The 27,708-nt window shown below is 41.3% G+C and overlaps 1 long non-coding RNA gene across 2 annotated transcripts in view; it reads left to right on the forward strand.

The window, feature by feature from the left end:
• LOC119867052 overlaps positions 1-27,504 on the forward strand; it is a 62,575-nt gene extending 35,071 nt beyond the window's left edge. For both annotated transcript variants that reach the window (XR_005382274.1, XR_005382282.1), the window contains 2 exons: positions 26,067-26,210; positions 27,285-27,504. This is a non-coding gene — a long non-coding RNA (uncharacterized LOC119867052). The remainder of the gene's footprint in view (positions 1-26,066; positions 26,211-27,284) is intronic.
• Positions 27,505-27,708: the final 204 nt, after the last annotated feature.

Genomic DNA, 27,708 nt, shown 5'->3' on the forward strand with positions numbered 1-27,708 from the left:
CCACCAGTTATGTTTCCCCACCTTCTAAACTTGGATAACCTGAATGTAGGCTTTTATATTGATAGATTATTGTTTAAACACATCTTAATTCCTTCAAAACAAAATTCTAGTCAAATTCAACATGCTCTCTTATCAATGACATTAACTTAGACTTTTTGTTTCCTATCATCTTCAAATTTGAAAAAAAAAATCCCCTTAAACATTTGTCCAAGAGAAACATTGAAAAGAAATTTTGCCAAAAGCAAGAAAAAAGCAGTGGGTTACCCTTTTAAAGACAATTCTCTAAAGAATGTCATCTGGGGAGGCATCCTACTACACTGATCATCCACAAGTTTTAAGCACATGGTTTGGAAGTTTGTTAGAAAAAGGATGAGGTGATCATCACCAGTCACCAGCTAGTTAACTGAACTCAGCTATAAATGCACTAAGATTCTATCCTTCCTACCGCAAAGATATCATGGTAGTCCTCGTCAAATGCTTTGTGAAGGACTGTTCTCTTGAATTTTAAAACAAAAACCTCTAAAAACACAAACACAAAAACAAATGAGGTTGGTTTGCTTTTTGAGACTGTATGCTGATTCCTAGGGATCACTAAATATTAAAATGTCCAAATAATCTGTTTCATATTCAAATCTAATGGGACTACCTTAACCCCAAGCCACATTGACTAGTTCGGAGGAGAGCTTGTGTCCCCAGCCCAATTATTCAGAATCCACCCAGAAATCTCTTCTGGAGCTAGTTAGAGCTATTTATTCCTCTTTTCATGAAATTGCCAAGCTTGGAGGATACAAACTTTAGGTGTCTTCATCATCAAAGAGAACTTACCTGAGAAGGAATTTAACATGGAGACAAGAAAAGAAACAGGATGAGCAGCTACTAACACTTCATGACATGTTCTGACACCCCAATCCAGGTATGTCTGAAAACAGAACGTTGCTTGGACTTTTTAGTTACAGGAGGCAATGAATCCCCCCGTTTGGCCAAGCTCCCAACTTTTTGAAATATATATCTATCTCATTTTTTTTAGCCCCTCATGCCAACCAATATACATGTGCCTCCAAGGATGGCTTCAGTTGCATCCCCATACACTGTAATATGTCACAATTTACTTAGCTTTCAGTTCAAAATATTTTCTAATAACCATTGTGATTTCTTACTGGACCTGTAGGTTATTTTGAAATGTGTTGCTTAATCTTCAAACATTCAGGGCTTTTCTGGATATTTTAAAATTATTTCCAGGTGCCACCAGTCTGTGAATTTATGCACAGGCTCTCATTTCCCTTAAGGTTTTCCACAAGTGTTTTGGGGACTCCTCATAGGTGTTTTTCTTACAAGTGGCCATGAGTAAGTTATCTCCTTTCAGGGGCCACCCCATTCCCATCGTTTTCTGATGCAAATTTCCAGTGTGGTGTGTTATCTGCTAGTCACTTCTCATGGAAGCCTGGAGCTCTCTAGATATAAAGCTGTCCCTCCTTCCATAGTGTAGGGGAGAAGAATGTCCCATGGTAGGCATATTTAGTTTGCCTGCCCTGCCTCCCTTCCTTGGGGATATGCTTCTACTCTTCCATATACTTTGAGTGGGGCTGTCAATCATCATAAAGTCCCTCTCCTCACATTTATTTCTGCAAAAAGAGACATATGATTATCAGAGTCTTCCCTGGGAATGCTCTAAAGCGCTGTCAAAGAAGACTGTCTTCTCCAACTGTAAGGTAACAAGTGTGAGCTTCGAAGAGCCTTATGGAAAAAGCTTGCAGAAAGAACAAAGTCAAGCTGAGACAAGTAGAGGTGAGAAATGGAGTGGAAACTAGAAAAGAGCTGTGCTAACATCATAGAGCCCTTAGATCCACTTGAAGCTAGAACCCCTCCCCCCCATACTTCTCATGTCCATGAACACGCAAATTTCCCTTTTGATTATTTTAATTTGGGTAGTGGTTCTGTCACATAAAACCAAAAGAGCCCTATATGCTTGTGGTGGGTTGAAGGGCGAATCCCTTCCCTCAACCCCAGCCAAAAAACAGTTGTGTCTGTGTCCTCATCCTGAGAACCTGTGAATCAGACCTTATTTGGAGAAAGGGTCTTTGCATATGTAATTGAGTTAAGAGTTGTAAGACGAGATCATTCTGAATTACCTGAGTTGGTCCTCAAACCAATGGCAAGTATCCTTCTAAGAGACACACAAGAGAGAGGAGAATATGACCACGTGACTACAGAGGCAGAGATTGGAGTGACACAGCTACAAGCCCAAGAATGCTGGCATCTGCCAGAACCTGGAAGAGGCAACAAATAGGATCTTCCTGAGAGCTTCTGGGGTTGAGGGGGAATGCAGGTCTGGTCATAGACATCTTAATTTTGGACTTCTGGCCTCCAGAACTGTGAGAATGAATGTCTATTGTTTTAAGTCACCATACTTGAGGCAATTTGTTATGGTGGCCTTGGGAAACTAACACATTGCTCCATTTTTGTTAGAGGTAACCAAGGGGTGATATTTTGGCCCTGATCTCCTACAATGTTTCAGACAGTAGGGACTGAGCCAACAGAGGCCCTGCTATGTTCTAGATTGCCTATTCCTTTTGACAAACAAAGTTTTCTCACTGGTTTAGTCTGGGCATGCCTCACTCAGAATGAGTTATTTCTCAGGGGTCCCCTTAAAAATAAGTTCTTGGTAAGTCTGTTTTCCATTCTCCCTTCTTTACCATAGGATACCATTAGCAGCACAGGCATTGGAGTTGACTGGAACAAGATTTCAATTCCAGATTCTTGTGAGACCATGAACAAATTGCTTTACATTTTGGAACTCCGATTTCTTCAGTAGCAAAACGAAGATGTCCAACTCACTGGGAATTATAAATATTAGATAATACACGCAGAACACAGAGCAAGGGACCTGGTTGATGGTCCATGGTCCATAATCCATGGTCCATTTACACAGTAAATACAAACGATGTGTGTTTAGTTTAGCAGTTAGTTCTGGCTGCTATAGCACAGATATCGAAGACTCAGTGGCTTCAGCAACAGAAACATTTCTCATAGTTCTAGAGGCTAAAAGTCTGAAAATAGGGTGCCAGTATGGTTGGGCTCTTGATGAGGGCCCTCTTCTTTCCAGACCCTGCCTTCTTGCTGTGTGCTCACATGGCAGGACAGAGAGAGATAGAGAGAGAAAGAGAGGGAGAGAAAAAGAGTTCTTCGGCCTCGTCCACCTTCATGACCTATCTCCCAAAGGCCCTACTTCCTAATATCAAACTAGGGGATAGGGCTTCAGCGTATGAGTTCTGGGGGTGCACATTCAGTTCATAGCACTATGGTATGTCGCTAGATATATTTAAAACTTAGCTTAGGACTTCATTCAGGTTACTAAGCAGCAATACATTTAGTGAAGGTGTGCCAAACCTCATGGACGTAAGTCATGATTTGCCAGTGATGGTTTAGGAGTTGGCAGGGGATCCAGTTTGGGCCAATGAGATGAGAAAGGCAGATCTGCTGGGGTTTTCTGGGAAACATTTCATTTCTGGTAAAAATAGGCACACAAAGAGGTGCCCACTCATACTTTTCTGCCTTCAGATACTGTGATATAAAGATACAGTGCATAGAGTGCTGGCATCTGTGTTGTGACCATGAGGCAAAACCCCCAAAAATCTTAGGCATAAAGCTCTAATGTCAGCAAGTTATGGAGTTCACCAGTTTTGCAAATGCTAATCTCCAACCTCTCGATGTATAAGATAATAAATCCCGACTGTCTAAGCCAATCTTATAGCTGAAAACCTAAATGTTACCCAAGGACTTTGCATATAGTGTAGCTGTTCTTGCCAGTCATACACTATTTTTAGGCTTAGTGGGCAACACCCTAAAGGAGTTCATGACAGCTACTACTATTTGTCACCCTCTCCTCAATGCTGAAAGCAAATTATGTTTAATCCTTGGTTTTCTGTCTTCTATTGAAACATTTTCCCATCACTTTGAGGAGAGAGGGCTCTTTTCTTTTCTTTTCCTTTCTTCCTTCCTTTCTTTCTTCTTTCTTTTAAAAATTTATTTATTCATGAAAGACACAGAGAGAAGCAGAGACATAGGCAGAGAGAGAAGCAGGCTCCCTGTGGGGAGCCTGATGCAGGACTCCATCCCAGGACCCCGGGATCATAACCTGAGCCAAAGGCAGATGCTCAACCACTGAGCCACCCAGGAGCCCCAAGATGGGGCACTTCCTTGACTAAAATCATTTTCCCCGTAAATGTCGACACTTGGTGATTAATTTCTGTGGTGGAAATCTTTCTAACATTAAAATGCAATCTCAGCGTGCACTTCATCAGGGGACTGGATGAGCCAGAAAACAACTTTCCAAAACCAAATGCTGAATCAGACACAGTTCAGAGCTCTATTACCTGGATACTGAATCATGATCAGCTTTGACGGTGAGCTTTGTCTTGTTTCTATTCAGTCTGCCCTACATTAGTTCTCTTGAACAGAGGCCAGATCCTTCCCTCTTCCCCTCAGCAACAGGCTGGACTCTCTGAAAGAGGCTCCAGAGTCCAGGCTGCAGGGTGCCTGATGGTGACTAATTTTAAGGAGGCTGGGGGCGGGGGTCCTGCTTTTCATGCATGAATTCTCACACTCTACCCAGTGCAGTCACCAAGGGGCCACTCTCTCTGCATTCTAGGACAGCCCAAGAGAATGGCTTCTGAGTCAGAGTTAACCCTTAGTTGTCACATTGCATATGAAGGGGGTTTGGATGTTACAGGGCCACTCTTGTCTCCTCTTGCCCATCTTTCTCCCTTCTGTCCTTACCTCTTCTTCATCTTCCCACCTTCTTCATTCCTCACACTACTGCCATGGCCGCCCAACTGGTGTCCATATTTCCACTCTTGTCCCCACCAGACTACTCACACAGAAAGCAGAAAGAACCTTTAAAAATGGAAATGACCTGAAATAATCCTGTCACCCTCTTGCTCAGAATGCTCCAGGGCTCCCCTCTCACCCTTTGTGAAGTACAAAGTCCTCACCATGGTGCTTAGTTCAGCTCCCAGGCCCCCTCCACCTCCCTTCATAGACACACAACCCCAGTCCCTGAAGGTTTCTCACTCTCCAGGGTGGCTCATTGCCCTTGGGCTGGCCACTCCCCAGATTCCTGCTTGGCTGATTGCCCTCATTGTGTAAATACCATCTTTTCAGACAGGTCTTCCCCAGCCACCTAATTTAAATTGGAACTCTGGCCACTTTCTGGCTCCTTACTTTGACTCATTTTTTAGGGGAAAGGAGGCTTAATCTGAAGATACTTCTGCCTTATTTTTTTATTGAGCTATAATTGTACACACTTAGTAATTAGTAATTAGTAATTAGTACACACAGCAAAGTAATTGATACACACTATTATATTAATTTCAGGTGCACAATATAACAATATTGTATATATTGTAAAATGTTCACCTGTGTGAAGTGTGTCCAGTTAACAGCCATTACCACACAGTTACAATTTTTTTGTGATGAGAACTTTTAAGATCTACTGCGTTAGCAATTTTCAAATATACAACACAGTATTATTAATTCTAGTCACCATGCTGCATATTACATCTCCATCCTCAACTCTTTTTAAAGTTGTACCTCTTGAGGCATAATTTACATAGACGAATATTCACCCTTTTTGTATTGGCCACTGTACACAGTTGTGTAACTACCACCACAATCAATGTGGAGAATATCTTCAGTACACCAAAAAATTCCCTTGTGCTCCTTTATAATCTATCCCCTCCTCCACCCCAGATGGAAACCACAGGTCTGATTTTTGTTGTCCTACTTTTGCCTTTTCCAGAATGGAATCATACAATATGTAGCCTTCTGTGAATGGCTTCTTTCACTTAACATAATGCTTTTGAAATTTATCTGTGTTGTGTTTCTCCACTGTTTGTTCTATTTATTGCTGAGTGGTATAGCCCGTGCTATGAAGGTCCTACAATTTGTTTATCCATTCACCTATTGAAAGGCATTTGGCTGTTTCTAGTTTCTGGCTAATACAAATAAAGCTGCTATGAATAATTGTGTATAGATTCTTGTGTGCTCTATGTCTCATTTCTCTGTGATAAATGCCCATGAAACAATTCCTGGGTCATATAGTAAGTGCATGTTTAGTTTTTTCTTTCTTTCATCTTTTTTTTTTTTTTTTTTAGCTGCCAAACTACTTTTCAAAGTGTCGCTAACATTTTATTCATCAATTTTTATAGAGACCAATTTATCAATATTTTACTTTATGGATCATGCTTTTGATCTCATGTCCAAGAACTTTGCCTGATCCCAGGTCACAGATATTCCCTATGTTTTCTTCTAAAAGTTTTACTCTTTACATTTTGAACTTACATCTATGATGCATTTGAGTTAATTTTCTTGTACTAAATGTGAAGTTTAGGTAAAGTTTTATTTTTTTGTTTATGGGTAACCAGCTGTTGCAGCATCATTTGTTGAAACATTAACTTTCTTCTTTGAATTATCTGTGCATCAAGTGTATTTGTGTGGGCCTATTTCTGGACTTTCTTTTGTTCTATTGACCTATGTGCCATACTCTTAATTACTGTGGCTTTATAGTAACTCTCAAAATCAGGTAGCATGATTTCTCCAACTTTATTGTTTTTGATAACCATTTTTGCTATTCTAGTCCCTTATCTTCCTTGCCATATAAATTTTAACATCAGCTTGTCTCTATCTGTAAAAAATTATCTTCCTGTAATTTTGATTAGAATCATGTTAACTCTGCACATGAGTTTGGGGTGTATTAACATCTGGACTATATTGAATCTTTCAATCCATGAATATAGTATGTCTCTCCATTGATTTGAATTTTCTTTGGTTTCCATTATCAGAAAACAAAGGTTTTTGTGGTTTTCAACATAAAGATCTGGAGCAATTTTGGTTAGATACAAAAAAAGTATTTCAGTATTTCATTTTGGGAGTGAGAGGGCTATTGTAAAATTTCTTGATTTTTAAATTTAAATTTCAATTTAGATTATACATTGCAAGTATATAGAAATATGACCAATGTTTTGTGTGTTGACCATGTATCCTGCAATCTTGTGAACCTCACTTGTTTGTTTTAGAAGCTTATTAGTAAATTCCTTGGGATTTTCTACATAGACAACCATATTGTCTAGGGGCAATTTTTTTTTTCCTTTCTAATCTGTATGCCTTTTCTTTTTCTCACTTAACTACACAGGCTAGGGCCTCCAGTACAGTGTTGAATAGGAGTGACGAGAAGAGACTACTCTATTCTTCATCTTAAGGGAAAAATATTCAATCTTTTATCATTATGTGTGATTTCAGCTACAGTTTTTCCATAAACATCATTTATCAGATTGAAAAGCACCTTTCCTAGTTTGCTTAGATTTTTACAAATCATGAACAAGTGTTGAATTCTGTCAAATACTTCTTCTATAACAATTTATATGACCATGTTGTTTTTATTCTTTAAACTATTAATAAGTAGGATGTTTTGATATTCTAATATTGAACCAGCCTTGAATTCCTAGAGCAAACTCCATTTAGTTGCATTATATTATTCTTTTTGTATATTTATGGATTCAATTTATCAACCTCCTATAATAATCTTTGCATCTATGTTCATGAAGGATATTGACCTATAGTTTTGTTTTATTTTGTTTTGTTTTTGGTGATGTCTTTGTCTGGTTTTAGTATCAGGATTATGCTGGAAAATATTCTGTTTCCTTGTTTCTACTTTTCTTCATAACATTTATATACTGGCCTCTCTCATCTTAGTTCCATGTTGGAGGTGGGGGCTTGTTTCATTTTTTTATTGTTCTAGTGTAAGTGTCCAGAACAGTGGCTGCCATATAGTAGGCAATCAATAATTACATGTTGCTGAAGAAATGAGTATACTCTGCTTGAGTCAACCAAGAGCAGTGGAAACTGAAAAGGAAAGAACAGGAGAACCTAGAAAGAAGACATTGACTTGAATGTGCTTGGAAATGTGATGAAATAAAAATGATGTTGATGGCAATGTGCTTCAGTAGTAGAGAAAGACCACTTTGGAGTCAGACTGTCTGGATTTAGGTCCTGCCTCTGCAGATGTGTGGTCTTGGGCAAATTGATTAGCCTCTTTGACTTTCCATCTCCTCTTCCACCAAGTGGGGATGAAGATCACACACACCTGGCATGGTTGAGATAGGTGAGGATGTATGTGAAGTCCCTGGCAGAGTGTCAGCACTCAGTAAATGAAAGATATGGTGCAATAATAGTAGGTTCTTTATTGAATGGCTTCTAGAAGTCACCTCTACAGCCATAGATGGATACAAGCTGAAAAATAAACCAGAGCAGAATGGAAGGCATTATACCCACCTGCCCAGATCTGCTTGAAGTTGAAGAGTATTTAATTTTTCTTCATTTGATCCTAAGTAAGACAGCAAACATAATTAGAACAGCCCAAGCTGATCCTGGCACGACAAGCATGACTTCTCCCAGGATCTATCTCTGCCTATAGACCTGTGTTATAACACCCTGGTCCTCACCCAGGGCCACAGCCATAGTAGAGTGTCAGGCAACTGGCAGAGAATACTTCTAACTGCCTTCAGAAGAAAGGAGCTGGGAGGTAAAAGAGGGGGAGGATGCAAATTCCCAGGCGGAGATACTCAGTAGGAGTACTTGGGTTTCTCAGGTGGAAGCTGAAGCAGAGGAAGTTGGGGAACTAGGAAATCTGAGCCAAACCACTGGGTCATTGTTGTTATCCTCCAGTTCTCTACAGAAGTAAAATACCCAAGAGAGAAGGTCTGAAACATTCCCAAGATAAGAACATTCCCTTCCCCTGGGATCCAAAATGGATGTGATTGACAGAGAATGAGTATTGTGGAGGGACGATGCATAAGACAGAAAATCCACAAGTCTACCCACAGGATTTTGTGAAATATCCATGGCTCCATGACAGATGGCTCCATGGCTCCACTCAAGGAACTCCAGAGCCCAGGGCAAGCTTCTGTGCAGCTATGCTGTGCTACTACCGGCTGTCATAGGGGACCCCCTGCCCCAGGCCCTTTGCCTCCTTGGATGCTTCTTACAATTCCTGGCAACAACCCCTGTGCCAGGGCATACACTTATTTCTCATTATCCCCAAGAGTATAAGCAAAAGCCAACCATAGGGCAGTCAGGTGGTCATTGCACCTTTTAGTTAGAGAGAAATGCCAAAATGGTTTCTTTGAATAAATCTGGTTATAATGTAAGGCACTACTATTTCTCACGAGCAAAAGTCCAGCTAAAAGTCAACATCATGCCAAGCCTTTTTAATTTCAGAAAGTGTTTATTTTCCCTCCAAAGCCAAGCAATATCTTTTTATTTTGTTTAATTACATACACATGGGGGAAAATATCAGAATTTAGAGGTGTCTTGAGGTTCCTATAAAAAATAGAACTTTCTCTCATCTAAAAAACAGGTTGCGTTCCTGGCTTGACATGTTATGTTGTCTGAGCGTGAAACGAGACTCTTGGGAGATTAGGTCCATTTGATGGGAAGCCAGTGTTCAGCTGGCTAAACTGAACAGACTCACCAGGCATGGTCTGGGAGACAGGGGTGAGATTGGTGAGGTACTGCTCCTTTGGATAAGGAGCACCATGTGCTTTCACTCATCCTCCAGCTTTGTCCAAGTAAGAGGTATTTTGCCTTGTATCACATACACCTTTCCGTCTTTAATAATTTCTGATTGTATACAGGAATGCTTGACTCTTTGACTCTTATGGAGGAGACTGTAAATAAGGGTATTAAAAAGAGTATTTTGGAAGGTCATAAGTGATTTAATAATTTTTCCTATATATTTTTTTAAGATTTTATTTGTTTATTCATTAGAGACACAGAGAGAGAGGCAGAGACACAAGCAGAGGGAGAAGCAGGCTCCCTGCAGGGAGCCCGATGCAGGACTCCATCCCAGGACCCCAGGATCATGACCTGAGCCAAAGGTAGATGCTCAACCACTGAGCCACTCAGGTGCCACAATGTCATGTTTTAACCTTGTATTACATTCATTACATCTAAGACCATCACCTTAAATGATTTCCCATTATCCTCAGCAATGATTTTCAGAGTATATATATATATATGAGTATATATATATATATGAGTATATATATAATGTTTTATATATTATTTTATATTATATTTATTGTTTATATTTATTATATTTATATATAACTATATATATTGTTTTATTTATACATATATATGCAGTGGAAGTTACTCAAGTGAAATCTCACCCAGATCCCCAACATAAAACAGATAAAAGTGCAGCTTAAGCTAAGCTCTTTACAAGCCACGCAGGGGAGACTGGGGCTTGACCAATCCCAACCCCCCCCGATGCCATGCTACAGTAAGAATGGAACGCATGTAAAGATGGGGACCTGGTTGCTTCCATGTTGAAATGATTAGAACACCAGCGAGTGGGGAGGAAGGAAATGCAGGAGAAAGGCCAATGAGTTCCCAACCACAGGGCCCCCTCCTCCAGCCCGCACTGGAGGATCACAGGCATCCAAGATGAGGAAGATACTTCTTGAGGCCACATCCCCCCTTCCGGGCTCGGTCACCCTGTGGCGAGGTGAAGGGGCCCAGACACATTTGCACATCTGGTTCTGATGACTGACAACCCATCCAAGTTGGAGCGGCTTGAGTTTCCCAGAACAGTTGTCGCCGCCCTTTCTTCTCCCATAAGGAAAGATCCCGGGCCTGTTCTCCATAGGAAATGTGCTCTCAATAATGTTCACCATCAAATGAAAACACAACTCTCCCCTTGTTCAAGAGAATGAGAACCACTCGCGGTAACATGGAGATTCCGTTAAGACAGAGTATTTCCTTCCCTACTTGGCTGGAGCAAACGATCCTCCTGGAATCCTTCATGCTCTCTAAGAATGACAGGATGCCTTGCTGAGAGCAAGGGCCTTGGCTACAAGTGCATGGCAAGACCTCTACAGAATGAGCTGGACCTTCTGTATCTCGGTCCTCCCACCTGGAAAAACAGGGACAGGGCTGGGTTCGAACACTCTGGAATTTCAGAATAACAGAACCCAAGCCTCAGCTGCAAATGCCATTCTCCTTAAAGCACTTAGCTCTAAGGCTGTCAGGAAATGAGTTCAAATTCAAGGGGCTGCCAAACTGAAAAAAACCAAGGCCTCTATGGGTCTGGTGGGAGAGTCACGCTTATGTGTCCACTTGGCTAAATGATAGTACCAGTGACTTAATCAAACTTGAATCTAGGTGTTGCTGAGAAAGGTATTTTGTAGATGTGGTTAACAGTTACAATCAGTTGATTGTGAGGATGATTGCCCTTGGTCATGTGGGTGGGCCTCATCTTACCAGTTGAAGATCTTGAAAAGTAAAAACAGATTTCCCCAAGAAGAAGAAATTCTGCTTCAAGACCGTAACATAGAAACCTTGCCTGAGTTTCCAGAGTAGTGGCCTTCCCTACAGATTTCGAACTTGTCAGTTCCCACAATTGCATAAGCCATTCCTCAGAATAAATCTCTTTACATAAGGTAGGTGGTCCCAGATTGTTATTGCTAAGAAACAGAGACAACACCGGAGCCCAAATCTCCTTGGACTTGTACCTCATTCTTGTTCTTTCTACCAGGACACACCTCTCTTCAAGTTACTCCACTACAACCTAAAAACTGACTCTAAAATGAACTTCACTTTCTGCAAGAATTTAGAGGCTGTTCCAGTGGAGCAGCATTTTTCTCTGTGACGCACAGAAACAAATACTCCTTATGCCGCAACCCAATGCATACATATGCACACAAACATGTTTAGCATGTAATGAAACAAAAATTTCCTGAAATGGTATTTTTCAGATGCAATACATTTGGTCACTTCTATCTTATTTTACTTCACTTAAAAAAAATGCTCCTCAGAGCCATCAAGTTGCTTGTTTGAGCCAAAATTGCCCATTATGGCAGATGTGTCTGGTGCCTGTAACACGTCTCCTTGAGCCACCCCTGATTTCAATCACAGCTGTGCTGGAAATTTCCATGCGAGCTCAGTTTCACTTCACTCACAGCATTCCTCTCCAGGCATGCGGTACACAGATTCTGGGGCCTGGTGGTAGTCCCTCAGGCTGCTACACCAGTACCACCTGGAAGTATGGGGCAGTCAGCCAGTGGGAAGAGGAGCTGGTGGGTGGCTGGCCCAGCCTCCTCCCTTCAAGCAGAACATCTGCAGAGGCACTCTGTACATTTCTCAGAAGGACCACAACAGTGAACTTGACATTGCTCCTTACGTTAGCTCCTCTTTCCCTGCCCTGCCTGTCCTGCTCCAAACTACTGGCTCCTGGCATCACCTCTCAAATCAATTACTGGCCCCAAGTCTTTGCCTTAGACTCTACCCCCAAGGAAATCCAAACCCTGACCCATGTCCTTTCCTTCTTACTGCAAGAACCTTCTACAACCCCTTTCAGGTGGCCACCCTGTATTTGCTGGTATCTCCAGGAATGACAACAGTTCTGATTTCCTCAGCTAAGTCTTCCATTGCTGGACACGTCAGAGGGTCAGAAGTGAAGTGAGCCAGAGGGCATCCAGGGCTCTCCACGGGTCAAGCATGTGCTAGTATATTCTTCCACTCTCTGTTAAAAAGGCAGGTTTGTGTTTTTTCAAAGTTAAAAACAGGTAAACTGAATTTTAGAGTAGCTTTTTTGAGATATTTACATAACATACAATTTACATAACATACAATTTACATAATGTACATAAAATGTACCAGGGGTTTTCCATATATTCACAGAGTTATTCAATCATCACCCCAGTTTTAGAACATGTCCATCACTTAAAAAGAAGCCCTATACCCATTAGCAGTTACTTCCCAATGTCTTCTGACCACCCCCCTCACCCCTAGGCCCAGGCAACCACTGATCTACTTTCTGTCTCCGGATTTGCCTATTTTGGACATTTGATATAAATGGAACCATACAATAGGTGCCCTTATGCATCTGGCTTCTTTCACTTACCATCATGTCTTCAAGATTCATCCATATTGTAGCAGGTGTCAGTATTTCATTCTTCTTATCACTGAATAATATCTCATTGTGTGGATATGTCACATCTTGTTCACTTATTTTTAACTCGATGGACATTTTGGTGGCTTCAGAAAGTGGCTTCTTATGTTGAACAACAATCTGCCTTAGAAATTTTTAAAGATTTTATTTATTTATTCATGAGAGACACACAGAGAGAGGCAGAGGCATAGACAGAGGGAGAAGCAGGCTCCCTGTGGAGGGCCCGATCAGGATTCGGTCCCAGGACCCCTGGGATCACGCCCTGAGCCAAAGGCAGACGCTCAACCACTGAGCCACCCAGGTGTCCCCTGACTTAGAATTTTATCTTCACTTTGACCTTCTATGTTAAGCCATGACAAACATCATCCTTCTTCCACTGAGAAGCCCTTCAGCGTGTGGATGATAAGCATCCGCAGTTGTCAGTGTGGTGCCATGATCTCTGCACCACGCCTTTCTCACCATACTGATCATGTTCCTTTGACAAACCCCAGTTTACCACAACCATCCTAAAAGTGGGATGGTCTGGGAGAAATCATAGCAAGTACTTATCCTTTTAATTATTCATTTCTATTAAAATTAATGACAAAAGAACAAGTTGAATGAGAATCATACTAAGAAGCTGGAGAAGAGGACACATCCATTTTCCATTATATATATAATATATATATCCATTCATACATAAATATATTCCATTCATATATATACCATAATTGTATATATAAATATATATAAATATATATTTATATTCTGAGAAAACTAAGGAATATTTATATGTAAACATATAAATATATATTTATATTCTGAGAAAACTAAGGAAGGGTCCATTCCACCACAGTGACATTTCTCTGGGCGAGTAGGAGGGCCCAGCTGCAATAATAATGCCATTCAGGAAACAGCTCAATAATATTCTGTGAAGTGGCTCTGTAATGTTCTTTTCTCAGCTGTGTTAATGTGACCACATAATGACTTTCAGCTAAGGAAGAAGTTTGACAGGGATAGGCCTGCTACACAGGTGTCCAAGAGAATATAGCAGACAGAGGGGGAAGAAAGGGGTGACAAGGGTCCTGTGATTCTCTTGTACTCTTCATCAGCACTGATCATTCTAGCTGTATTATTATCTTTGCTGCAGGGGCTTGTCTTCCCACATTAATAAAGGACTCTTCTGGTACAAGGGCCCATCTTTAACATGTCCCTTATATCCCTCACAGGGCCTGCCATAGCCCCTATAATTATGTGCTCAGTAAACACTTTTAGAGAATAATGAATGAAAGAATGGATGAATGGGTGGATGAATAGATGGATGAATGGATGATGGGCAGATAGATGGGTGGATGGATGGATTGATGGATGGGTGGATAGAAGGATGGATGGATGGATGGATGGATGGATGGATGGGCAGGTGGGTATATGGATAGATGGATGGATAGATGAATGGATGATGGTGGATAGATAGATGGATGGAAGAATGGATGGATGGATTTAATGGGTGGATGAGTGGATGGATGATGGAATGAAGGGAGAGAAAGAGGGATAGAAACATATGACCACAAACAGAATCATCCTCTCGAAGTTTAATCAAAAGCTTGTACTGAAAAATACAAAATAACCTCCAGCTTCTGGAGGCTATTTCGTTTCTTCCAGTTGGCCAAAGAATGTACCTTTACCATATACTTGTATCGGTGTCAGTCCTCCCAGCAGCCTGGGGGAATACTGAAGTGTTTATCATAATAATTCAGATAATGTGCATGGAAACTCTATAACTATAAATCTCCATTTGGATGTGAATTGTGTGGGGCAGTGACACTATTATTTCCTTAGTGTGTTTGGGTACAGGATGCTGTCAGGTGTTCTCTCTGCCCATTGGCAAAAGCTGCAACCTGCCACAACCCTTCTCCTTGGTGCTGTGACAGAAAATTGAGGTCCAAAGAATGGCAAATAGTTATAGGAGCCTTAAAAAAATTGATCCCCTTGCCCAACTATCTCTTTGTACAAATAAAGAAACTGAGGACAAGAAAGGAGAAGTGATGTATCCAAGGTCACATGAGTAGTTAATAACCGATCCAGAGCTGGGACACAAGTTACATAATTACTACTTTCTTTGCCCCAGACTTTCTCCAAAATCCTCACTGGATCATTTTATAAAGATCAGTATTCATCTCAAACACACTGCCATTACTTTAATGACAACTTCCTGGCAATCCCAGCAGAGCACAGATGAGCACTACAAATTCTCTTCTGTTCCTTTATTTTTTTAATTTTTTAATTTTTTTTTAGCTTATTGACTTAATGGTAGGGTCTCTTGGCTCCTTTCAAATTCATTTTTTCCAGTGTGTCCTTTATTTCTCGGTTTAGCCCAGTGGCAAGGAGTTTGAAATTTGCTGGTGAGAATGGGAGCCTTAGAGACCCTTTCAGAACCAAGTGACGTCTTCAATGACGCACACGCTCATCACAGGACTTGGTGGGCTTAAAAAAGCTCTTTCAAATCACTCAGATTATTTCCCCTGGTAGAGATCTGGCCCAAAATATCCAACAGTCCATTCCCAGTGCGCTTCTCAATGCTTAGATGCTGCAAGGATAGTGATCTTTCTGGGAAATGCAGCTGCTGTTACATAATAAGGCTTGGAACTTTCCTGTCTTAGCAGATACAGCTGCCCCTGTTGAATGGGGCAAGGAATAAGTATTCATCAAAGTTCTACTTCATGCTCAGCTCTGACACTAACCCTTTTTGCTCCAAGCATTCTTCAAACTAGAGAGTACCTCATTTCTGCCTCTGCCTCTGGTAAGAAAGCACGCATGCGAGAGTCAGAAGACCCAGATGGTAGGGGGTCACTGCCTGTTCTGGACTTGTGATATCCTAACTGAGTTTTGGATTCTTCATCTGTGAAATAGCAATAGTGGTCGTAACAGCTCTGTCATAGGCCAATATTACATATAGTAAAACAGTCATTTGAATAAAAAAAATACTGCTAAAGAAAAAAATTATTCATTTTTTTAAAGATTTTATTTATTTATTCATGAGAGACACAAAAAGAGAGAGAGAGAGGCAGAGACACAGGCAGAGAGAAAAGCAGGCCCCATGCAGGGACCCCAATGTGGGACTGGATCCCAGGACTCCAGGATCACGGCCCTGGGCCAAAGGCAGGTGCTCAACCGCTGAGCCACTCAAGCGTCCTGAAAAAAAAATTATTCAAATGACACTTCTGAAAGCACAGTAAGGAAGACTTTTTCCAAGGCAATAGGAGTAAGGATCACTGTAATGGGGGAGAATTAAACTCATCTTTGAAGACAACATGGACACATGGGAATTTATAGCCATGGGGCAGGGTGGGAGTCAGTGGGTAGAAATTATCAAGTGGAAACATCAGGGATAAAGGGAGATTCTTGCTAAATGGAGCAGAGAGGATTCTTGCTGAAGGCACGCTGAGGTGATCAGATATCATCTGGGGGATGGTGGAGGATAAGAAACTGGATCAAATATCAAAGGCTGAGGATTCTAGTTAAGTTGACTTAGCAGGATTCTCACTAAAATTGGACAATGCAGAGATGAAGATGAAGAGTCAAAAAGTCAAGCCCTACTTGAAAAGTTCATTGGAGCCTGAGTAGTTTGGTAGAGGAGAGAATCTGTGTCAATACAAATATTAAATGTTTTCTGACTTGTTACAAATGGCTAACAGACGCGTAAAAAATGCTCGATATTACTCAACTTCGGGGAAATACAAATCAAAACTACAATGAGATACCATCTCATGTCGGTCAGATGGCTAAAATTAACAACTCAGGAATAGCAGATGTTGGTGAGGATGCAGAGAAAGGGGAACCCTCTTGTACTGTGGGTAGGAATGCAAACCAGTGCAGCCACTCTGGAAAACAGTATGGAGGTTCCTCTAAAGATAAAAATAGAACTACCTTACGACCCAAGAAATTTACCCAAATTTACCTTTGGGTAAACACTACTAGGTAAGGCTTGTACTGAGAGACAGCTGGTCTAGTCCTGAAAATGACCAGCTTCTGGAAGCTAGTGGTATTTACCCAAAGGATACAGAAATAGTGATTTGAAGGTTAAATGCCCACCAATGTTTATAGCAGCATTATCAACAATAGCCAGAGTGCAGAAAGAGCCCAAGTGTCTATCTGATGAATAAAGAAGATGTGAGATATGTATATATAGAGAGACAATGGAATATTAGCCATCAAAAAGAATGAAATCTTGCCATTTGCAGTGGTATGGATGGAACTAGAGTGTATCATGCTAAGCGAAATGTCAGGCAGAGAAAGACAAACACCATATGATTTCACTCATATGTGGAATTTAAGAAACAAAACATAGGGGAAGAGAAGGAAAAATAAAATAAGATAAAAACAGAGGGAGGCAAACCATAAAAGACTCTTAACTATAGGGAATAAACTGAGGGTTGCTGGAGGAGAGATGGGTGGGGTGATGGGGTAACTGGGTGACAGGCATTAAGGAGGGCACGTGATGTAATAAGCAATGTTATATGCAAATGATGAATCAATAAATTCTACTAAAACTAATAATACACTATATGTTAACTAACTTGAATTGAAATACAATCTTTAAAATAAAAGTCTTCTGTCTTGGTTGCTTGGGAAATGTTCATAGCAAAAGGGGAGTCAATGGAGAAACTGAGGCACCAACTCCTTTAGAAGCCAGCCCAAAACTGACCTTCCAGCCAATTCCACTCGCCTAGAGGTTGTGGTATACACAGCCAAACATTTTTTCCTTAGACCTCAGATGCCAAAAAAAATTCATCTCAGGATTTATTTTAGGCTTTCAGATCTTGCACATAAGGAAATAGTGAAGCAGAGACTAATGGTTCAAAATAACACAGCAAACCAGCTGGGAAACAAATGGTTGATCCAACTGGTTTCCCAGGCACATCCCCACTTGACCAGTAAGAACTCAGGATGCCAAGTCAGTGAGACCCCACCTGCATTCCCATTTCTTCCCTGGGCTCAGGATTTTGCATCACTTTGGTAGGCAACCCAGGGTCCTCTGGACTAGAAGTATATTTAAAAAATACATTTCTTAAAAAAAGCAAGCTCAGGAGCCCATTCATTTTTCAAGGATGGCCAAAAGATTGACTCAATTTATTATGTCAAAAGAAGCTGAATTTTTCCCTTTCACCTTCGAGGCCACTGCAAATATGTCAGACCAAACCCACAAAGGTTTTGCTAGGATACAGCAGAACAATGCGACTTTACCTTGTGTGTGTCTTTCTCACCATCTGTGCTCCCCAAGCACTTCTCAGTTAAAATAGACATATGGAATTGAAGAATTTGCCCCAAAAAGAAAAAAAGTGAGAGTCACGAAAAAACTGGGATGAAGGCAAACTAGATTTTCAGAGATGAAATGAGCAGACCAGAGTTGCACATGGAGAACAAGCTATGAGCTCTCACATGCTGATTAATTGCCAGTGGACACAGCCTCCTGGCCTCTTGAACTCCAAGCACCCCCACACCACTCCCCCAGGCAGTCACTGCCCCTCAGTGGGCATTGGACAGCATCCTGTAGGTCTGGTGGGAATTTATTACTTCCACCCTCCCCTGCTCCGCCTCCAAGGCCTCACTCCTGGCTGCAATTAAACTTTTCAACTTGGAAGATAAACATCAGGGATCCAAAGGGGTTGATTCAGAGTCCTCGTGGAAACAGCTCAGAAGTTGGCCTGGAAGCAGCCAGGGGAGGCTAGAGGAAAAGGAGGTCTGCATGTCTCCCACAGCCCCCTGGGGCTGGGGCAGGGGTCTCAGTGGGGTTTGGGGAAACAGTGTGGTGGGAGGGGAGGATGGGAGCTTTATGGAGAGAAGGAAGAGGGGAGAGGGAGGAGATGGACTGGTATTTAGTGAGGAGGGAAAAGTGAAGGCTGGAGGAGGGGCAGAAAGGAATCATTTGAGGCACAAGAGTGAGAGGGAAATTTCTCTCAAGACTTATGAAACCAGGGATGCCTGGGTGACTCAGCGGTTGAGTGTCTACCTTTGGCTCAGGCGTGGTCCCCGAGTCCTGGGATTGAGTCCCACATCGGGCTCCCAGCAGGGAGCCTACTTCTCCCTCTGCCTGTGTCTCTGCCTCTCTTTCTTTGTGTCTCTCATGAATAAAGAAATAAAATCTTAAAAAAAAAAGACTTATGAAACCAAAACATAAAAAATTTAAAAAATAAAATAAAATTTAAAGACTAAAAATAAAAATAAAAAACCCAAAAAGAACAAAAAAAAAAAGAGAGAGAGAAAAAAAACCACAAAAACAAAAACAACAAAAAAACGAAGACTTATGAAACCAAAACCACACAAACTTGACTCCAATTCTTATTTTCTAAAATTAACAGCAGAGTTTCAGAAGTAGCTTAGATTCTGGATTGCAGCTTTACAGGGCTCTGCATATTTTGGTAAACGTCCGAAAGGAGATTCTGGGTAACTGCCTATAGGTTCCTTGGTAACCCAGACCACCCCCCTCCCTGCCCAGCTGAGTCTACTCCCTTCCCCTCCCAAATTGTTTCTGTATGTAAATAAAGATGGCCTTTATAACATTTTAGAATATTAATATTTGTTCTACACCACTGATTTTTCTTGTTTTTTCTAATGTGTTGATGAGCCCCTGTTGCGTGAGTTCTGCAGATATTCCTATCCTCAAGGCAATTTGGAAAGTTTGTGTGAAGCCAGGGAAAGCCCAAATCTGATCTAAGGAAGGAGAAGGGTCACTGAGTAGAGGAATGTAAGGCCAAACTATTAGCCATCCCTGATGCATGAAAATTTAAGTAGATCCATTTCAGCTAATGGGTTAAGTTCTAAGTCACCTGCTCTAGTCAATAGTTCTATCCCCTGGGGATTATCTTGTGTTTCAAGTATTCTCTTACTTTTAATGTGCTTTATACCTTTAGCTGAAAATGTTGCTCCAAAGGTGCAGGCAAAGATTAAATGACCGCTCCAGGTTTCAAAGGGACTCCTAGTAATTCAACTTCCAAAGGGGCCGACACCTGATCTTTGAAAGGCCTCTGTCCAAGCACTGGCTTTGAGGACTGGAAAGGGCATCTGCCCTCAACCCACCATTTTATAGATCAGAAAATGTTCACAAACCTGGCATGAAGAGCAGTCCTGTAACATGTTCATGTGCAAGCAGCCCATCAGTGCCAAGACCCTCCGCCCCTAGCCTTGCTCATGCAGCTCACCACCCCACCATCCTTCAGGAGTTGGAGCTTCAGTAGGAACTTCCTGGAGGAACAGCCAAAGCCTAAAAGATGGATCATTGTACTTGAAAACACACACACACACACACACACACACACACACACACAATCTGGTCAGCAGAATGAAGAAACCTATGTCTGGGGAGGTATCCCTAAGCAATTTGAGTATCAAGAAGGAAGAAGAAATTTGGAAGTCTGAAGATTTGGAAGCCAAGAACTTAGGACCGCAGGGATGTGAATGAGACTGAAGTCAATATCGGCAAAAAGAAAAAGCCAAACTTCCCAAATCTGTGCAGCCCAAGGCCTATCCCTCCCTAACAGGGACCTTCCAGATCTAGGCATCCAGGGGATTATCCTAAACTGGCAAATAAGAACTGCATCAGAGTTTCCTCTCTGGAGAAGTTGAACCCAAGTGCCTTTGACTCAGAGATATCAGGAGAAACGTGGTGGGGTGAGGTGGCACCCTGAGGGAAGTGTGTCCTTTACCCCCTCTGGAGGTCCCAGAGACTGGGATCCAGGCTAATAGCTCAACTCAAGTAGGAGGTCAGAGCATTCCTTGCCAGGGAAACTGAACTAATGGGAAAGGCCAACAGTTACTGACACTTGGGAATCCCCAGTGAGATGACGAGGTTCCTAACCTATCCCTTGGGTCCAGGTCTACCAGTCAATGAGCTCTACCCTTGCACAACAGAGATCTTTGTCCCAAAGCCATTTTGTACTTCTCTTTTTTAAAAAAATTTTGTGTGTGGTGAAATTCACATAATGTAAAACTAGTCATTTTAAAATGAACAATTGAGTGATGCTACATTCATAATATTGTGCAATCACCACCTCCATCTTATTCCAGAACATTTCATCACCCCCAAAGGAAACCTTGTGCTTCACTTTTGACTAAAAAGTGGACAACCAGGTGTCACCAGGTATTTGAGGGAAAAGTTCTAGCATGAATGACAGAAAAAGACAACAGATAAGAGGAACTCAAAAGATGTAGAGTGGCAAGAGCAGAACCTTTTCATTTTTCTTTCTTTCTTTATATTTTATTTTATGTTAATTCTGATACAGTTAATACAGTGTTATATTAATTTCAGGTGTGCCATATAGTGATTCAAGACTTCTATGTGTTACGCAGTATTCATCAAGACAAGGGCCCTCCTTAATCCTCATCACTTATTTCACCCATCCCCTGCCCACTTCCCTTCTGGTGGCCATAAGTTTCTTCTCTATAGTTAAGAGTTTGTTTCTTGGGGCAGCCCCGGTGGCGCAGCAGTTTAGCGCCGCCTGCAGCCTGGGGTGTGATCCTGGAGACCCAGGATTGAGTCCCACATCGGGCTTCCTGCATGGAGCCTGCTTCTCCCTCTGCCTGTGTCTCTGCCTCTCTCTTCGCTCTCTCTGAATGAATAAATAAATAAATCTTTTTTTTTCAAAAAAAGAGTCTGTTTCTTGGTTTGTCTTTCTTTTTCCCCCTTGGCTCATTCATTTTGTTTCTTAAATTCCACATAGAACTGAAATCATATGGTATTTGTCATTCTTTGACTGACTTATTTCACATAGCATAACACTGTCTAGCTCCACGCCTGTCATTGCAAATGGTAAGATTTCATTCTTTTTTATTGATGAATAATATTATATATATATATATATATATATATATATATATATATATATATATACCACATCTTCCTTACCCATTCATCTATCGATGGACACTTGGGCTGCTTCTACAATTTGGCTATTGTAAAAGGAGTAGAAACCTTTTTATTATTATTATTATTTTTAGAAACCCTTTAAAACAATGCTTCAAAAAGTTATCCTTAGAAAGATGAGAAAGTATTGCATATTTTAAACAAAAAAGCTAATGTTAAAAAAGAAAGGTGATATTTGTAGGATGTATAGAATAAGAAAGAGCTCCAGGAAATTCAAAATATGAGAGCAGAACTTTTTTACATTGAAGTATAGTTGACATGCAATATTGCATACCAGTTTCAGGTATACAGCATAGTGATTTGACAAGTCTATATACAGTATGCTGTGTTCACTGCAAAGTGTGACTAACATCTGTCCCCAAACAGTGCTATTACTATGCCATTGACTATATCCCTACACTATACCTTTTATCCCCATGACTTCATTTCATGGTTGTAAGCCTGTATCTCTCTCTCCCCCTCAACTCATTTTGCCCACCCCACCATCTCCCTTGCCTCTGGTAACCATCATTTTGTTGAGAACAGAAACTTTTATTTTTAAAATTTTATTTATTTTTTTAAAGTAGGTCCCACACTCAGTGTAAAGCCCAACATGGGGCTTGAATTCACAACCCTGAGATCAAGAATTAGATGCTTAAATGACTGAGCCACCCATAGCCTACAGAAGAGAAGTTTTTAAAAACCAATAGAAAAGAAAAAAATTGAAGCATTATAGAATAATGTTGAAAAGATCGCCCAGAAAGACAAAAAAAAAATATATATAAAGTTGGAGAGAGAAGCTAAGATAATTACAACCTATGAGTCAAAGCAACATTGCATGACAGGAGTTCTAGAAAGAGATAAAAGAGAATATAGAAGAGAAGATCTTATTAAAGAACTACAGAAAAAATTTCCAAGACTGAAGGCATTTGTCTCCAGATTGAAAGGGCTAACTTGAGTTTCCTGCACGAAGAATGAAAATGAGACCCACATCACAGCAAACCATTGCACAATTTTAGAAGAGCAGGCATGGGGAAACATCCTAAAATTCCAGGAAGAAAAAAATAGGCCACATATAGAAAGTTTAGAATAAGAATGTTATCAGAATTATTGAAAGTGATAATGGTATCTGAAAAACAATGTAACAGCGCTTTTCAAACTACGAGTGAAAATTATTTGTAAATGAAAATTTTATACCCAGCTGTGTTGAATTCTCCAGAAAAAAATAGAACCAATAGGACATACGGAATTAGATTTGCTATAGCTATAGATGCAGATATAGGTAAGAGGAGATTTGTTATAGGAATTTGCTCACACATTTATAGAGGCCTGGAAGTCCCACAGTCTACTGTCCACAAGCTGAACAATCAGGAAAGCCAGTGATACAATTCAGTCTGAGACTGAAGGACTGAGAACCAAAGAACCACTGGTATAAGTCCAGAATTCAAAGATCTGATTCAGGGCAGATCTGTTGTCCAAGGGCAGGAGAATGGACCTCCCAGCAAAAGAAGAGAGAGTGGGGAGTCACCCTTTTCTCATTGTTTCTTCTATTTTTATCTTTATGCAATCTACTGAATAAAATGCTCATCTCTTCCAGAAACACCCTCACCAAAACCCCCAAAAATAAAGTCTTTTTTTTTTAAAGATTTAATTTATTTATTCATGAGAGAGAGAAAGAGAGAGAGAGAGGCAGAGACACAGGCAGAAGGAGAAGCAGGCTCCATGCAGGGAGCCCGATGTGGGACTTGATCCTGAGTCTCCAGGACCACACCCTGGGCTGGAGGCAGTGCTAAACCACTGAGCCACTGGAGCTGCCCCAAAAATAATGTTTTTTTTAGCCATCTGGCCATCCGTTAGCCCAGTCAGGTTGATGCATAAACAACCATCACACCAGCTATTCTAATAGTCAAGTGTGGACATAGAGTGAAATTATTTTTAGGTATTCATGAACTCCATTTACTAAGATGCTTCACCAAAGCAAGGAAGTAAATTTTTGAAAAGAAAAAGATATGAGGTCAAGAAAGTAAAGGATCCAACATGGGAAAGAGTTAAAGGAATTCCCAGGATGGTCGTGATGAGGATTCCTGTGATGAATGTAAAAAAAAAAACAAAAAAAAACAGAATTGCAGTCTGGGGTCTTCTGGAGGCAGGTCCAGAAATTGTCCAGAGGAGACACACCTAAAATAAAAAAAGGAACTTGATGTGCTGTTATTAAAAAAAAAATTTCAGCTCCAGTAGTGACAACAGTACCAATTAATGGTGAATACTCAGAAAATTAAGCAAAATGTTTTAAATGAGGCAATTATTAATGCTAAGTATGAGAAAGAAAAGGTAATTCTGGTCAGCTCTATGGTTCAGCTGTGATTGATATTTACATGAACAAAGTAGCACAAACCCTGAATACTAATTTGACCAAACATTGATATAGAAATAAGTCAGATGGCTGGGGAAGCAGAGGAAGTGTGAGTGTCAGGGTATAAACACCAACACTATACAATAGTATCATAGGGTATACAAACATCCAACCCAGAGAAATCAAGAAATTGCAATATGCATATGTTATTGAGAAACACAAAAAGAAATACCTCCAAATATTTGGAAGTCTTAGCCTCAGGGGAGGAAGAACCAGTGAGGGTAGAGGGGACTGCTGTTTTCAAGAGGTTTTTGAGTACTGTTTGCCGTTTTAAACTGGGGCCACGTATGTCTCTAACAGAAATACAATTTTTTTTTTAAACTCCGGGACTGCAATTTGGCTCTAACAAAGTGAGTTATACCCAGTGCCACGTGATGGCCCTCCTTCCTATGAGTGGTTCACAGAGAAGAAATGCTACTGGCTGTCAAGTTTCATTCCTGAAAGATGTGACCTCCTTTTCAACTCAGAGGAAATGGAGCCACTAAAGACAAGTCAAATCCGGTTACAGTCAAAATCTAAGTGAACTGTAGCCAAAATATTTGTAAGCCGCAGGTAATGGCCTAGTTACCCCAGCATAATTTGTTGTAACAGCACTTTAGAACTCTAAAAAAGTTACAGTTCTTGCACTCTGGGCTCTGATAGCATCCAACCACCTTACCAAAGCTCTTGTCATCCTTGCTCCTTGCTGGTGGGATTTTTTAAAGAGTTTGTTTAATGAGCTGTCTTCATGAGGACAAAGACCACAGCTGACTGATTTTTATTTTTTTATTATTATTATTTTTTTGTCTCCTGTGTCTAACACAGTGACTAATATATGGAAAGCACACAGGCGGGGTTTGAATAAATGAAGAAAGGGGGAGGAGGAAATAATTAAAGCAGCAGCCAAGATTAATGCTGCATAATGAAAGCATAGCATGAACAGGACCAAAAAGAGAGAGTAGTGGCAAAGGTGGCAGGGACAGCCTTGTACGCCTATTGCTGTGTGCCAGGCACTGTTCTGGAAGCATGATCAATCCTGATAACTCACGAGGCAGGTTATCACTGTTTCCAAGTACAGACAAGAAAGTAATTGGCCCCAAATCACACAGGAAGCAGGTGATAGATGAGCCAGGTCAAGGACCCAGGCCACCTGGCTTCAGGGTCTGTGCTCATAAGCACTTCACACCTGTGGTGAGAAGGAATGCAGGCCTTTGAGGTTTGCCCAAAGGGATGCAGCCCGAGGCAGCTGACCTGGCTGCAAGCTGCCCTGAATTGGGCTTGTTAAGAAAGCTCTAGAGGAGAAGGTATCTTTAGTTTGAAATCAAGGCTTATAGGATAAAAACTATTGGGAGCCTTGGGGACCTTGCCCCAGGGCCCTTGGCTGTTCAGGAGGACAGCCGCCCAAGCTTCATGCCTCCCAGAGGTTCAGCCTGGAAGGGAAGAGCCACCTGATGGGATGATAGTGCCCTGATGCAAGTGGGTATGGGCCAGTGGGAGGAGCTGTGATTGTCCAATGTCCTGGTGGTCTCTGGATATCAGGGGAGGACAGCAAGAAGACTGAGCAAGTGAAAATAAAAGCTAGTCCATGAACATTTCTGCAGAAAACAGAGGATCTGAAGAAGTTCTGGTGAGAGATAGAGTAGGACAAAGGAGGTGCGATTCACAAGTAAACAGAATGTCTTGGGTCCTACCATGACATCAGGGCACTATAGCATCCCTCAACCTGGGATGAACGGATTACAGAATGGCTGCAACTCTTCACCTCTACCTGTATCCGGTCCTTCCAGTGTCCCTTGGCAGCTCTGACCTGCCACACCTGTGAGAAACCCCAGCCAAATTCAGCACAGCCACCTCCCAGGCCCGCAGCTGATCTCAGATGGATGAGCAAGTCCAGCCTAGACCAGAGAACCATCCAGTCTACCTGTGCACTGGTGAGCAATGACAATGCTTATTGTTTTATCCTCCTGAGTTTCGGGATGGTTTGTTACGTACTGTCACTAACTGTCATGGAAATCACTGGGACACCGTGAAGGTAAGAGTCGTGGGACAACCCAGAGCTCCCTCTTTTCCCCCTCTTTGAGGAACAGTTATGGTAGGGCAACAGAGGACAAGCCAGGTTCAGAAGCTGTCAACTAAATCAGAAAAAGAAAACTAGCCACTGTTCAATGAGCACATAGTACCTTCCTACTACTTCCTACTACTTCCTACTATGTGGAAGGCAACCTTGGGAGGTAGGGGTAAGGGCTACTTCTAGAAGCCTACCCAAAACATACTTTCCTTTCCATTTGTTACTAACAGATCTTGATTTGGGTTCTGTACCCAGCTTTAAAAGTGACATTTCTTAACTTCCTTTGCAGTTAGGAGTGGTGATATGACACAGTCCTGGTCAATGAGATGTGCATGAGTAGAGCTCTGGGAAAGCTCTTTCAAGAGAGGCTGACCCAGCTGATGCATGCCTCTTGCTGTTTCCTCTACTCATTCCTGCTTCCTAGAAAGGCATTGAAAGGACTGGAGTGATTGCAGCCATCTCCCTACCATGAGGGAAAAGCCAAGAGAATTGTGGACACCTAGACCCTGACATCATTTAGTCTCTGAGCTAACACTACCAGCAGCTTACCCCAGATGTCATGAGACATGAGAAAAAATAGCCCCCTGGATCATTCACACCATACTTATTTGGGGGGGGGGGTGTCTTACATAAATTCAGCCTATTTTCAGTTAATACTTAGATGATTTTTCCCATTTTATAGGTCAGAAAACCAAAGTTCAGAGATATTAGGAATTTAATCAGTGTCATTAGTGCGGGGATTGTTATATTAATTCCCCCAATGAATTCTACCTCCCAGGATCCACATCCTCATATAATTTTCCCCTGCCCCATAATAATTGTGGGCCTGACCATGTTACTTGCCTTACACATCAGCACAAGTGATGCAAACAAAGGTTTGATAATCACTTGTGCATTGGAGCTTCACCTTTTGGAACAATCTCTCTATTATGTGAAGACACTTTGTCTAGCCTCCCTGAGGATGAGAGACCAGATGGAAGAAAGAATACATGGAGAGAGACACCCAGTGGTCCCAATCATTCCAGACATTCTTGATGAGTACCCAGTCGTGGTAGTGAGGACATCTGGGACCAGCGAGTCCTCACTGCAGCCACATAAATACCCTTCCCAAAGACCAGCTGAAGAGCTTCCCACCTAAGCCCAATCCAAACTGTGGAATTCTGAACAAATACATGGTTGTCATTGTAAGCTACTAAGAATTGGAGTGGTTTGTTACACAGCAGTATATAACTGCTACAGCTAGCTAGTAAGTGGCAAAAGCAGAATTTGAATTAGGTCTTTTTGACACCAAAGACCAAGTTTTTGTTTGTTTTTCTAAAGACCGAGTTTTTAATGACTACATGCCACCATCATATTCTTGT

The sequence above is a fragment of the Canis lupus genome, chromosome 31 (genome assembly GCF_011100685.1).
Source record: "Canis lupus familiaris isolate Mischka breed German Shepherd chromosome 31, alternate assembly UU_Cfam_GSD_1.0, whole genome shotgun sequence".
In the NCBI taxonomy this organism is placed as follows: domain Eukaryota; kingdom Metazoa; phylum Chordata; class Mammalia; order Carnivora; family Canidae; genus Canis; species Canis lupus.